Raw genomic sequence first — 10,300 nt, 5'->3', positions numbered from 1 at the left:
AAACTACAGACCAATCTCTCTAATGAATATAGATGCAAAAATCCTCAATAAAATTCTAGCAAATCATATCCAACAACACATTAAAAGAATTATACATCATGACCAAGTAGGATTCATCCCAGATATGCAAGGATGGTTCAACATAAGAAAATCAATTAATGTAATACATCACATCAACAAATCAAAGCAGAAAAATCACATGATCATCTCAATTGATGCAGAGGAGGTATTTGACAAGATTCAACATCCTTTCCTGTTGAAAACACTTCAAAAGATAGGAATACAAGGGAACTTCCTTAAAATGATAGAGGGAATATATGAAAAACCCACACCTAATATCATTCTCAATGGGGAAAAATTGAAAACTTTCCCCCTAAGATCAGGAACAAGACAAGGATGTCCACTATCACCACTATTATTCAACACTGTGTTGGAGGTTCTAGCCAGAGCAATTAGACAAGAAAAAGAAATACAAGGCATCAAAATTGGAAAGGAAGAAGGAAAACTATCACTGTTTGCAGACGATATGATACTATATGTCGAAAACCAAGAAAAATTCACAACAAAACTACTAGAGCTAATAAATGAGTACAGCAAAGTAGCAGGTTACAAGATCAACATTCAAAAATCTGTAGCATTTCTATACACTAGTAATGAATAAGCGGAGGGGGAAATCAAGAAACGAATCCCATTTACAATTGCAACCAAAGAATAAAATACCTAGGAATAAATTTAACTAAAGAGACAAAAAACCTATATAAAGAAAACTACAAAAAACTGCTTAAAGAAATCACAGAAGACCTAACTAGATGGAAGGGCATACCGTGTTCATGGATTGGAACACTAAATATAGTTAAGATGTCAATCCTACCTAAATTGATTTACAGATTCAATGCAACACCAATCAAAATCCCAACAACTTATTTTTCAGAAATAGAAAAACCAATAAGCAAATTTATCTGGAAGGGCAGGTTGCCCCAAATTGCTAAAAACATCTTGAGGAAAAAAACGAAGCTGGAGGTCTCGCGCTGCCGGACTTTAAGGCATATTATGAAGCCACAGTGGTCAAAACAGCATGGTATTGGCATAAAGACAGATATATCGACCAATGGAATCGAATAGAGTGCTCAGATATAGACCCTCTCATCTACGGACATTTGATCTTTGATAAGGCAGTCAAGACAACTCACCTGGGACAGAACAGTCTCTTCAATAAATGGTGCCTAGAGAACTGGATATCCATATGCAAAAGAATGAAAGAAGACCCATATTTCACACCCTATACAAAAGTTAATTCAAAATGGATCAAAGATCTAAACATTAGGTCTAAGACCATAAAACAGTTAGAGGAAAATGTTGGGAGATATCTTATGGAACTTACAATTGGAGGCGGTTTTATGGACCTTAAACCTAAAGCAAGAGCATTGAAGAAAGAAATAAATAAATGGGAGCTCCTCAAAATTAAACACTTTTGTGCATCAAAGAACTTCATCAAGAAAGTAGAAAGACAGCCTACACAATGGGAGATAATATTTGGAAATGACATATCAGATAAAGGTCTAGTATCCAGAATTTATAAAGAGATTGTTCAACTCAACAACAAAAAAACAGCCAACCCAATTACAAAATGGGAAAAAGACTTGAACAGACACCTACCAGAAGAGGAAATACAAATGGCCAAAAGGCACATGAAGAGATGCTCAATGTCCCTGGCCATTAGAGAAATGCAAATTAAAACCACAATGAGATATCATCTCACACCCACCAGAATGGCCATTATCAACAAAACAGAAAATGACAAGTGCTGGAGAGGATGCGGAGAAAGAGGCACACTTATCCACTGTTGGTGGGAATGTCAAATGGTACAACCACTGTGGAAGGCAGTTTGGCGGTTCCTCAAAAAGCTGAATATAGAATTGCCATACAACCCAGAAATACCATTGCTGGGTATCTACTCAAAGGACTTAAGGGCAAAGACACAAACGGACATTTGCACACCAATGTTTATAGCAGCGTTATTTACAATTGCAAAGAGATGGAAACAGCCAAAATGTCCATCAACAGAAGAATGGCTAAACAAACTGTGGTATATACATATGATGTAATATTATGCAGCTTTAAGACAGGATAAACTTATGAAGCATGTAATAACATGGATGAACCTAGAGAACATTATGCTGAGTGAGACTAGCCAAAAACTAAAGGACAAATACTGTATGGTCCCACTGATGTGAACAGACATTCGAGAATAAACTTGGAATATGTCATTGGTAACAGAATCCAGCAGGAGGTAGAAGCAGGGTAAGATAATGGGTAACTGGAGTTGATGGGATACAGACTGTGCAACAGGACTAGATACAAAAACTCAAAAATGGACAGCACAATAATACCTAATTGTAAAGTAATCATGTTAAAACACTGAATGAAGCTGCATCTGAGCTTAGGTTTTGTTTGTTTGTATGTTTGTTTTTGTTTGTTTGTTTGTTTTTGTTTTTTGTTTGTTTTTTGGTTTTTGGTTTTTTTAGTATTATTATTACTTTTATTTCTTTTCTCTATATTAACATTCTATATCTTTTTCTGTTGTGTTGCTAGTTCTTCTAAACCAATGCAAATGTACTAAGAAACGATGATCATGCATCTATGTGATGATGTTAAGAATTACTGATTGCATATATAGAATGGTATGATTTCTAAATGTTGGGTTAATTTCTTTTTTTTTTTTTCCGTTAATTAATAAAAAGAAAAAAAGCCATTCTGTTTCTGGCATATTGCATTCCAGGAGCTTACAAACTATAATACCCTCCCCCACTCCAAATTAATGTATTTAAGTCAAGGTCGCTTATAATCATAAGGTAGCTTATGTGTTTCTCATTAGATGATACATATATATTGGGAAAGGAAAAAGAAGCCACTTCAATATTTCATTTCACCTCGCTGCATTTTAAAAGGAATTCTATCAAATAAATATTAAACAACAAATGATAAATACTTTCTGCTGGTGAGATATGATAATAATCAAATTATGTATTGTACGTTTGAGAACACCCATGAATCAGTGATCTATTCTCTTGATAAAAACTCAAAAATAAATACAATCAATACTAAAGTAAGAAATCATTATTGAGGGTTTACTGTATTTGCAAGGTACTATGATTAATACAAAACTATATAAGACCAGTTTAAAATCTAGTGGAGCTTAAAAATATAAGGTTCTGAACTATGTACAACATGACTACAGGTACAACCATGATTTCCCACCCCACCTCTACCTCCCAGATTCACCTCCACCACCACCACCAAATGAATTCCCATGAAGTAAGTAGTACAAATAGAGGTAAAACTTATATTGGCATTAAAAACTAGGACTGGGTTTCAGTCATATGCCAAGAAATGTGTAACCCCTTTCCCCATGCCTGCTTATTCTGAGCAGTAGAGTCATTTCCTTCTGGATCCATCTAGCTTATGCCTCAAGATTTCCTCCCTGGTGCTACCAACCACAGCAAGAAGAAAATATTCTTCCAATCACTCACCTCTAAAGGCAGAAATACAAGTTTAGAGGCCTACTTTTAGGGTCCTCACAAGGTGTTTACCAGGTCATATGTTTCTAAAATTTGCAAAGGCAAGGTATTTTAACTGCAATCAGTTAAGACTACTGTATGTTTCTATTCTGACTTCACCTTTATTATATTTCCCCTTTTACACGGTAGCCTGGGAGTGGCCTCAGGCAATTCTGGAATCTAAGGGAGAGTTGAATTTGATTTGGATCTAGGGGGACCTATTTCTGTGATTCATAGTCAATTCTGAAATGGCGAAGTTAGTCTTCCAGTGGAAGAATGGCTTCTGGCAACTTTCCTACCCACTCTATGAAGCACCTGACACCATGACACGAAGTGGCAGGGCTGAGGGTTGCATCATGATATGAACATGACCTACAGTATGCAGCATAAGATACACACGTGCCCTCACGGAAAAACAAGTATGATATGTAAAGAACCAGAAGCAAGACAGTGGAAAATTATTCCAAATTTTATATCACATATATGAAAGAAACTTGAGAAGTTTTGACAAACTGACAAACGAAATAAAGAATATACATATCATCAATAACAAGCAGAAACTTTTGAACAAATAATTTTTAAAAGAGACATTGCTAAACCATTAGAGGAAAGAGTGACAGACCTTTCTATTCTCTTTAACAAGGTGAATGAAGAAAATTCAGGCAAAAGACAAATAAAGGAAACTTCTAAAGATATGCCAGACAGTGTGGTAATGGCCATGAAGAAAAGTAGTAAGTAGAGTCAGGCTGATGACAGGGGATCTCAGAAAATGTAAAAAAAAAAAAAAAAAAAAAAAAAGCTTTCTGAAGGATTTTCCCTGAAGTAAGGTCTATATATCCTCTATAAGAAGTGAAAGGAGAGGGAAAAAATAGGGAAGAGATGGAGAGAGGAAGAATTCCTAGGAGAGACAAGTACAAACAAGACTTGAGGAAGACTTTTAAAATAATAGTGAAACATTCTAGAACCAGGAGATCTTAAAACACATCAGGACAAATCATCTCCCTGAAAGAAATTCCTGCAAACACCTAGGCCAGGAAAACCCAACTCATTCTCTAATGAGTTATAAAAAAATTATTGTTAAAACCTACAAGAAAACGGTAGGAAAGTGTAGCAAAACTTATCTGACAAAAGGAAGATTGAGGCAAAACAGATGAAAATAGTGACCAAATATGTTGCCATGAGTTAAAAATAAATTCTCTAAAAAGAAAGACCACAAAGCATAAATCCTAAAACTCAGAGAAGGAAACAAAAGGAAACAGTGATGAAAAAGGAATGAGATAAAATAAGTATTAGAAGAACTCAGGAAAAAAAAATTGAAGGAAAAAAAAGCAGTATATAAGTGTGGACAAAATTAAAGTGAAAAAGAGAGAAAAAACATCATAGGAATAAACAGTGATTAACATACATTATAGGAATTATAAAAGCAATCAAAATGAGACAGATTAAAAAAAGAGTTTAAAAAAGAAGAGAGAGAAATTGAAATATTATAACAACAGGCAAATAAGATCCACCATAAGCATAACTGCTGTCTTAATAGATCAGAACAAATATTTGAAATTATAATTCAAGAAAATTTCCTTGGAATAAAAGAACATTTGAATTTAAATACTGAAGTGGCATACCATATACCTGAGAAAACTGAACCAGAACAGTCAGTACTGAGATGAATCCTAATAAAGTAATTTAATATTAAGGATTTAAAAAAAATCATTGGGTCATCAGGAAAATGGGTCAAGATACTTATAAGGGGAACAACTAGCCTCAAAATTTTCCACAGCATCATTCAATGTGAAAAAACAGTAGAGCAATATCTATGATATCTGCAAGGGGAAAAGTGCAAGTAGGGGATTTTAGAGCCAACCAAGCTATCTTTTCAGATAGAGGTTACAGAAAAGCAATGTTAAACATATAAAAACCCAGGGAATACTTTTCTCATGAGCCTATCTTGAAGAAACATCTAAGCAACAGATTGCAGCCAACTGAAATATGACTGGGAAAACCACATCAAAATGCCTGGTAGTATGCATTAAATGTATCTAACTGTAAAATTAGGATTAAAATAATTTGTGGATTACAGTGACATCACATTGTAAATGTTAAATATGCACAGATACTATGCCAAGCAATTGCCCTCATAATTGTATACCTGAAGAAACTCTAGCACAGGTGTCCAATAAGCTATGTTCAGAATTTCATTACAGCATGGTTTACACAGAGAAACCCTGAAAGTCATTGGCCTTCTTGAATGAAGGTATCTTTCCCTGGATGCCTTAGATTGGACATTTTTATAGCCTTGCTTTAGTTGGGACATCTTCATGGCCTTAGAACTGTGGACTTGCTACTTAATAAATTTCCCCTTTTAAAAAGCCGTTCCAGTTCTGGTATATCACATTCTGGGAGCTAGCAAACTAGAACACTGCATGACTCCACTTTCATGACCATGGTAAAGGTAAAATTTGGGGCTTATAATACAGAATATAGGAGACTTAGAGATACAGAGAAGCTAGTAATGGATGAACGGTTAGCTAACGAGGTTGAACTCGAATACAAGGGAATAGATAGACGTGAAGGCAGTTCTCTAGTGGGTCTATTAGTAATATTACCATATTGAAGGTGAACATAATTGAAATGAAATTACCATATTGAAGATAAACATAATTGAAAGGGATTGTATAGACCTATGTGTCCCACTGATTAACAGTACAAATATAAATAAGTTCTTACATAAACTATACAAAGGTATGATTCTTGTACAAGAGTTTTAAGTTCAGGGTATAAGGGGGAAACTGCTATTGAATGCAATGGGCTATGTTCAATAGAAAACGTCAGCAGTACTACACACAGCAACACCAGGGGTAAATAATGGGGGGAGAGACAAGAGTTAAGGAGAGGTTTAGATTTTCTGTTCAGTGAGGGTGTGTTTATTGGTTATCTTTCTCTTGGAAACAACGAAATTACATAAAGTTGAGACTGTTAATGGATTGTGGACTTTGGACATTATAAAAGAAGCTTAATGAATGCAGGTGGCTGAAGGATGTACTGATTGAAAAGTAGCTTGGTGAACCATGGTATATACACATGAACAAATACTGTACTGCCTACAAAAAGGAACGAAGTTTTGAGGCATGCAACATTGTGAATGAACCTGCGGGACATGAGGCAAAATAAGCCAGAAACAAAAGAGCAATTATTGTTTGGTCTCCTTTAGAAAATGCTTATAAGAAAACAGAGGACTAGATTGTAAGCTCATACAGTAGTCACATTTAGCCCAGAGTGGTAGTAATTATTTCTGGATTTTGAAAGGCTCTTTTATAAATGTATAACCTGGAATTTAGAATGAAGCTGAACAGGTCGAGATTAAGGTAATTCAGAACACAGGAGTAACAAAGACATTGCCCATATTTTAGAATCTCACCTACTCTTTTTTTCTCTTTTTAATTTTTTAAAGATTTTTATTGATAAAACAATGTACAAGCACATACATTCTTAACATACAAACATTCCATAAGTAGTGTACAATCAATGGTTCACAATATCACCACACAGTACAACATACATAGTTGTATATTCATCACCATGATCATTTTTTAAAACACCTGCATCACTCACCTACTCTTTGAGACCAAAGGAAGAAAGGTTTATTTTGTCTGGAACCTAGATTTTCTGTAGCACATAATCTAACTCAACCTGTCTGAATATCATTTAAACAATCGAAACAGAGGGAGCCCAGAATAAGAATGAGGACCTTTAATCCTATATAGCTTAATGTAATGCCTGGATACATCCTAGAATATATTACGCAGAAAATCAAAAAGTATTGGCAAAGTCCCTTGAGGGATTGGAGAAAAAACATGGAACTATTAAATTTTACCCCCAGGGAAACACCTGATACTGTGTCTAACATTAGGGACACCCATATCAATAGGCCAAGCCCTTGATCTTGAGGTTTGATCTTGTGAAGCTTAAGTATGTAGCAGAGAAACTTAGCCTACCTATAGGTATGCCTGAGAGTTAACTTCTGGAGTACCTATTTTGTTGCTCAGATGTGGCCTCACTCTCTCTAAGCCCAACTCTGCAAGTGAAATCATTGCCCTTCCCACTACGTGGGACATGACATCCAAGGGTGAAAGTCTTCCTGGCAGCATGGGAGATGAACCAAAGGGATGAGTCTGGCCCTGGTGCTGTAGGATCAACAATGCCATGCTGACCAAAAGGGGGAAAAGAAATGTAATAAATATGGTATCAGTGGCAGAGAGAGTTCAAACGGAGTGGAGTGGCAACTCTGGAGGTCACTCTTAAACAAAATTCAGTTAAACGTTGCTACCTATCAAAACTTGCCAAACCCCAACCAAAACCATTCCAATCAATCCTAAAAAAAACATCTAGGGCAATACAGAAGATTCTACCACGGTTGCATGCACTAGGGTAACTTTCCAGACACCTGCAACCTTCAGATGGGTCCCTGGACAAGGTAAGTCCTGAACCCTAGAAGGCCCAGCCTTTCCGGAACATCAACTAGATTCATCTCCTTACCCTACATTATTGACAATCCCTTCCAAAATGAAAACGTTAGAATGGGCATAGCCCAAATACCACTAAAGAATGGGACAGAAAGATCAAAGGTGATAGTGGAGTTATACAGAGAAGGTAGGGTTTAAAAAATGAGTATGATTGCTGAATCATTATATTGTTATTTCTTTTAGTCTCCAGTATCTTAGGGCAGCTAGAAGTAAAAACTTAAAGCTGTGGAATTGTAACCTATACCAAACTCTAAAATCTGTTCTACAACTAATTGTTGTGATATGCTTTGAAATGTATTGCTTTGTTGTATATATGCTAGTTTTCACCAAAAAAAAAAAAAAAAGTCGATTGTGATGATAAAAAAATATTTATTCCTTCTAATCGCCAATGTTCTGGAGCAGCTAGAATGAAAAATCTGAGATGATGGTATGATCGCCCATGACAAACTCTGGGATCTGTCCTGTAACACTTCTTGAAGAGTGCTTTGAAAACAACTGCTTTTTTTCTTTCTTTGCTTTGTATATATGCTATATTATACAATAAAAAATGTTTAAAAAAAATCTTTACCTTGTACTTAGAACTCGCAAGTCTTCAAGCCTTATGATAAATTTTGAAAGGAAATTAAAAATTAAGAAAAATGTATTTAGCTGTATATTTGCTTATTTTTTAACGTTTCCTTATAATTCTAGCATGAAAAAAAATTCACAATTTCCCTAAACAGTTTTCCACTTGCTAATTTTTTAATATTTTTTGAAATTGCAATATTAATTGTCATCTAAAGGCTTATGAGGTTTCATCAGTGTCAAGACTTGTGAGAGAATAACTAAGGCTGCTTTATTAGAATAAAGAGCAAGACTTAATAAATGAATTAACTGCCATCTTCTGTCTTTTGAAACTCACTATTCTTTAGTAAATGTGAATGAGAAGAATGTCATAAATCTTATTTAATATTACCACCAATATGTCTGGCAATAAGCCAAAATGACTGCCGGATTTTAGAGGGGTGGTTTCATCAGCCACAATCCCATGGGCAAAACAACTTTCCACCCGTTTTATTTTGGGGTAGAAGCTGAGAGTGTGCAGGAGGTCTTCTATTGGTCCCTCTGAGCCCCACCCCGCTTCTCCAGGGCTCTGCACACAGTACACCAAGAGGCTCCCCTCCCTCTGACCCCTGGTTGGTTTTGCAAACAGCAGGAGCAGGAGTCTGGAATGAGGGAGAAAAGAGAGGCCGGGTTTGTTTGCCCCTGGCTCCCCCCTCCCACTTTGTGCTGGCTTCTCTACCTGCGGCTGCAGGTCCTGGTAGCCTTTCCCCCATTCAGAGATGGAAAAGGACTCTCCACAATTGCTAGGTCCAGGACACTACACTGTTTGGCTTCCCTAAACCCTCCCTACACCTTTATTAGGCTATTCTAAAATCACCCAGTTCAAAGGTCCCAACGGAGTGCCGGTGGGGCTTGGCTGATGAAGAGAAGTCCTGAGAGGAAGGGAGGAAGAAAAGTACACTATCCAAACGAGGGAGAAGAGCTGCACAAATGTTAAGGACCTCATGGGTAATTGCCGTCCACCATTAATTAACGTCTGTTTTAGTGGGAAAAATATACATACACTTGGTAAATATTATGCAGTTAAATATACTAAATTACTATGAACACCGCAATTTTAATTATTCCATGCTTCTAAAACAAGTTTATATTTTGCAGAATGCTCTTTCTTACCTAGCCTTTAAATCATTTAGTCACTTACACCCTCACTCCCAAAACACATGAGCAGCTTAAGACAGATATTACTAACTCCTTGTTGAGACAGGTATTACTAACTCCTTGAAGAATTGACGAAAGTGAGCCCTGGCCTAAAATGATTCAATGATTTAGTAGAGCATTGGTCAATGAGAGGCGAGAGCCCATATCTTTGAGATTCAGACTCACTGTACGAATTCTAAATGGTTTAAACAGCATTTCTATTTTAGTAGAACTACTATTTACAAGCTTAAATATGCCTGATTTAACCACTCCCTAAGCTAAATGATACTTTTCATTGCCTATAACCTAAAATTAATATCTGGCACTGAAAAACTTGACTGCCCTCTCATTCCTGCTTCCAATTACCTACTCTGGGTCAAAGGGAGAATTCCAGAAGGAATTTAGTGCCTGAATTTTTTATCTTCTCTCTTACTAAACAGAGCCCAGAGTGCCCCCCTGTGTATAAAGTAGAAGTAAGTCGCC

This window comes from Tamandua tetradactyla, chromosome 15 (genome assembly GCF_023851605.1).
Source record: "Tamandua tetradactyla isolate mTamTet1 chromosome 15, mTamTet1.pri, whole genome shotgun sequence".
In the NCBI taxonomy this organism is placed as follows: Eukaryota; Metazoa; Chordata; class Mammalia; order Pilosa; family Myrmecophagidae; genus Tamandua; species Tamandua tetradactyla.
This window is presented reverse-complemented; position numbering follows the sequence as displayed.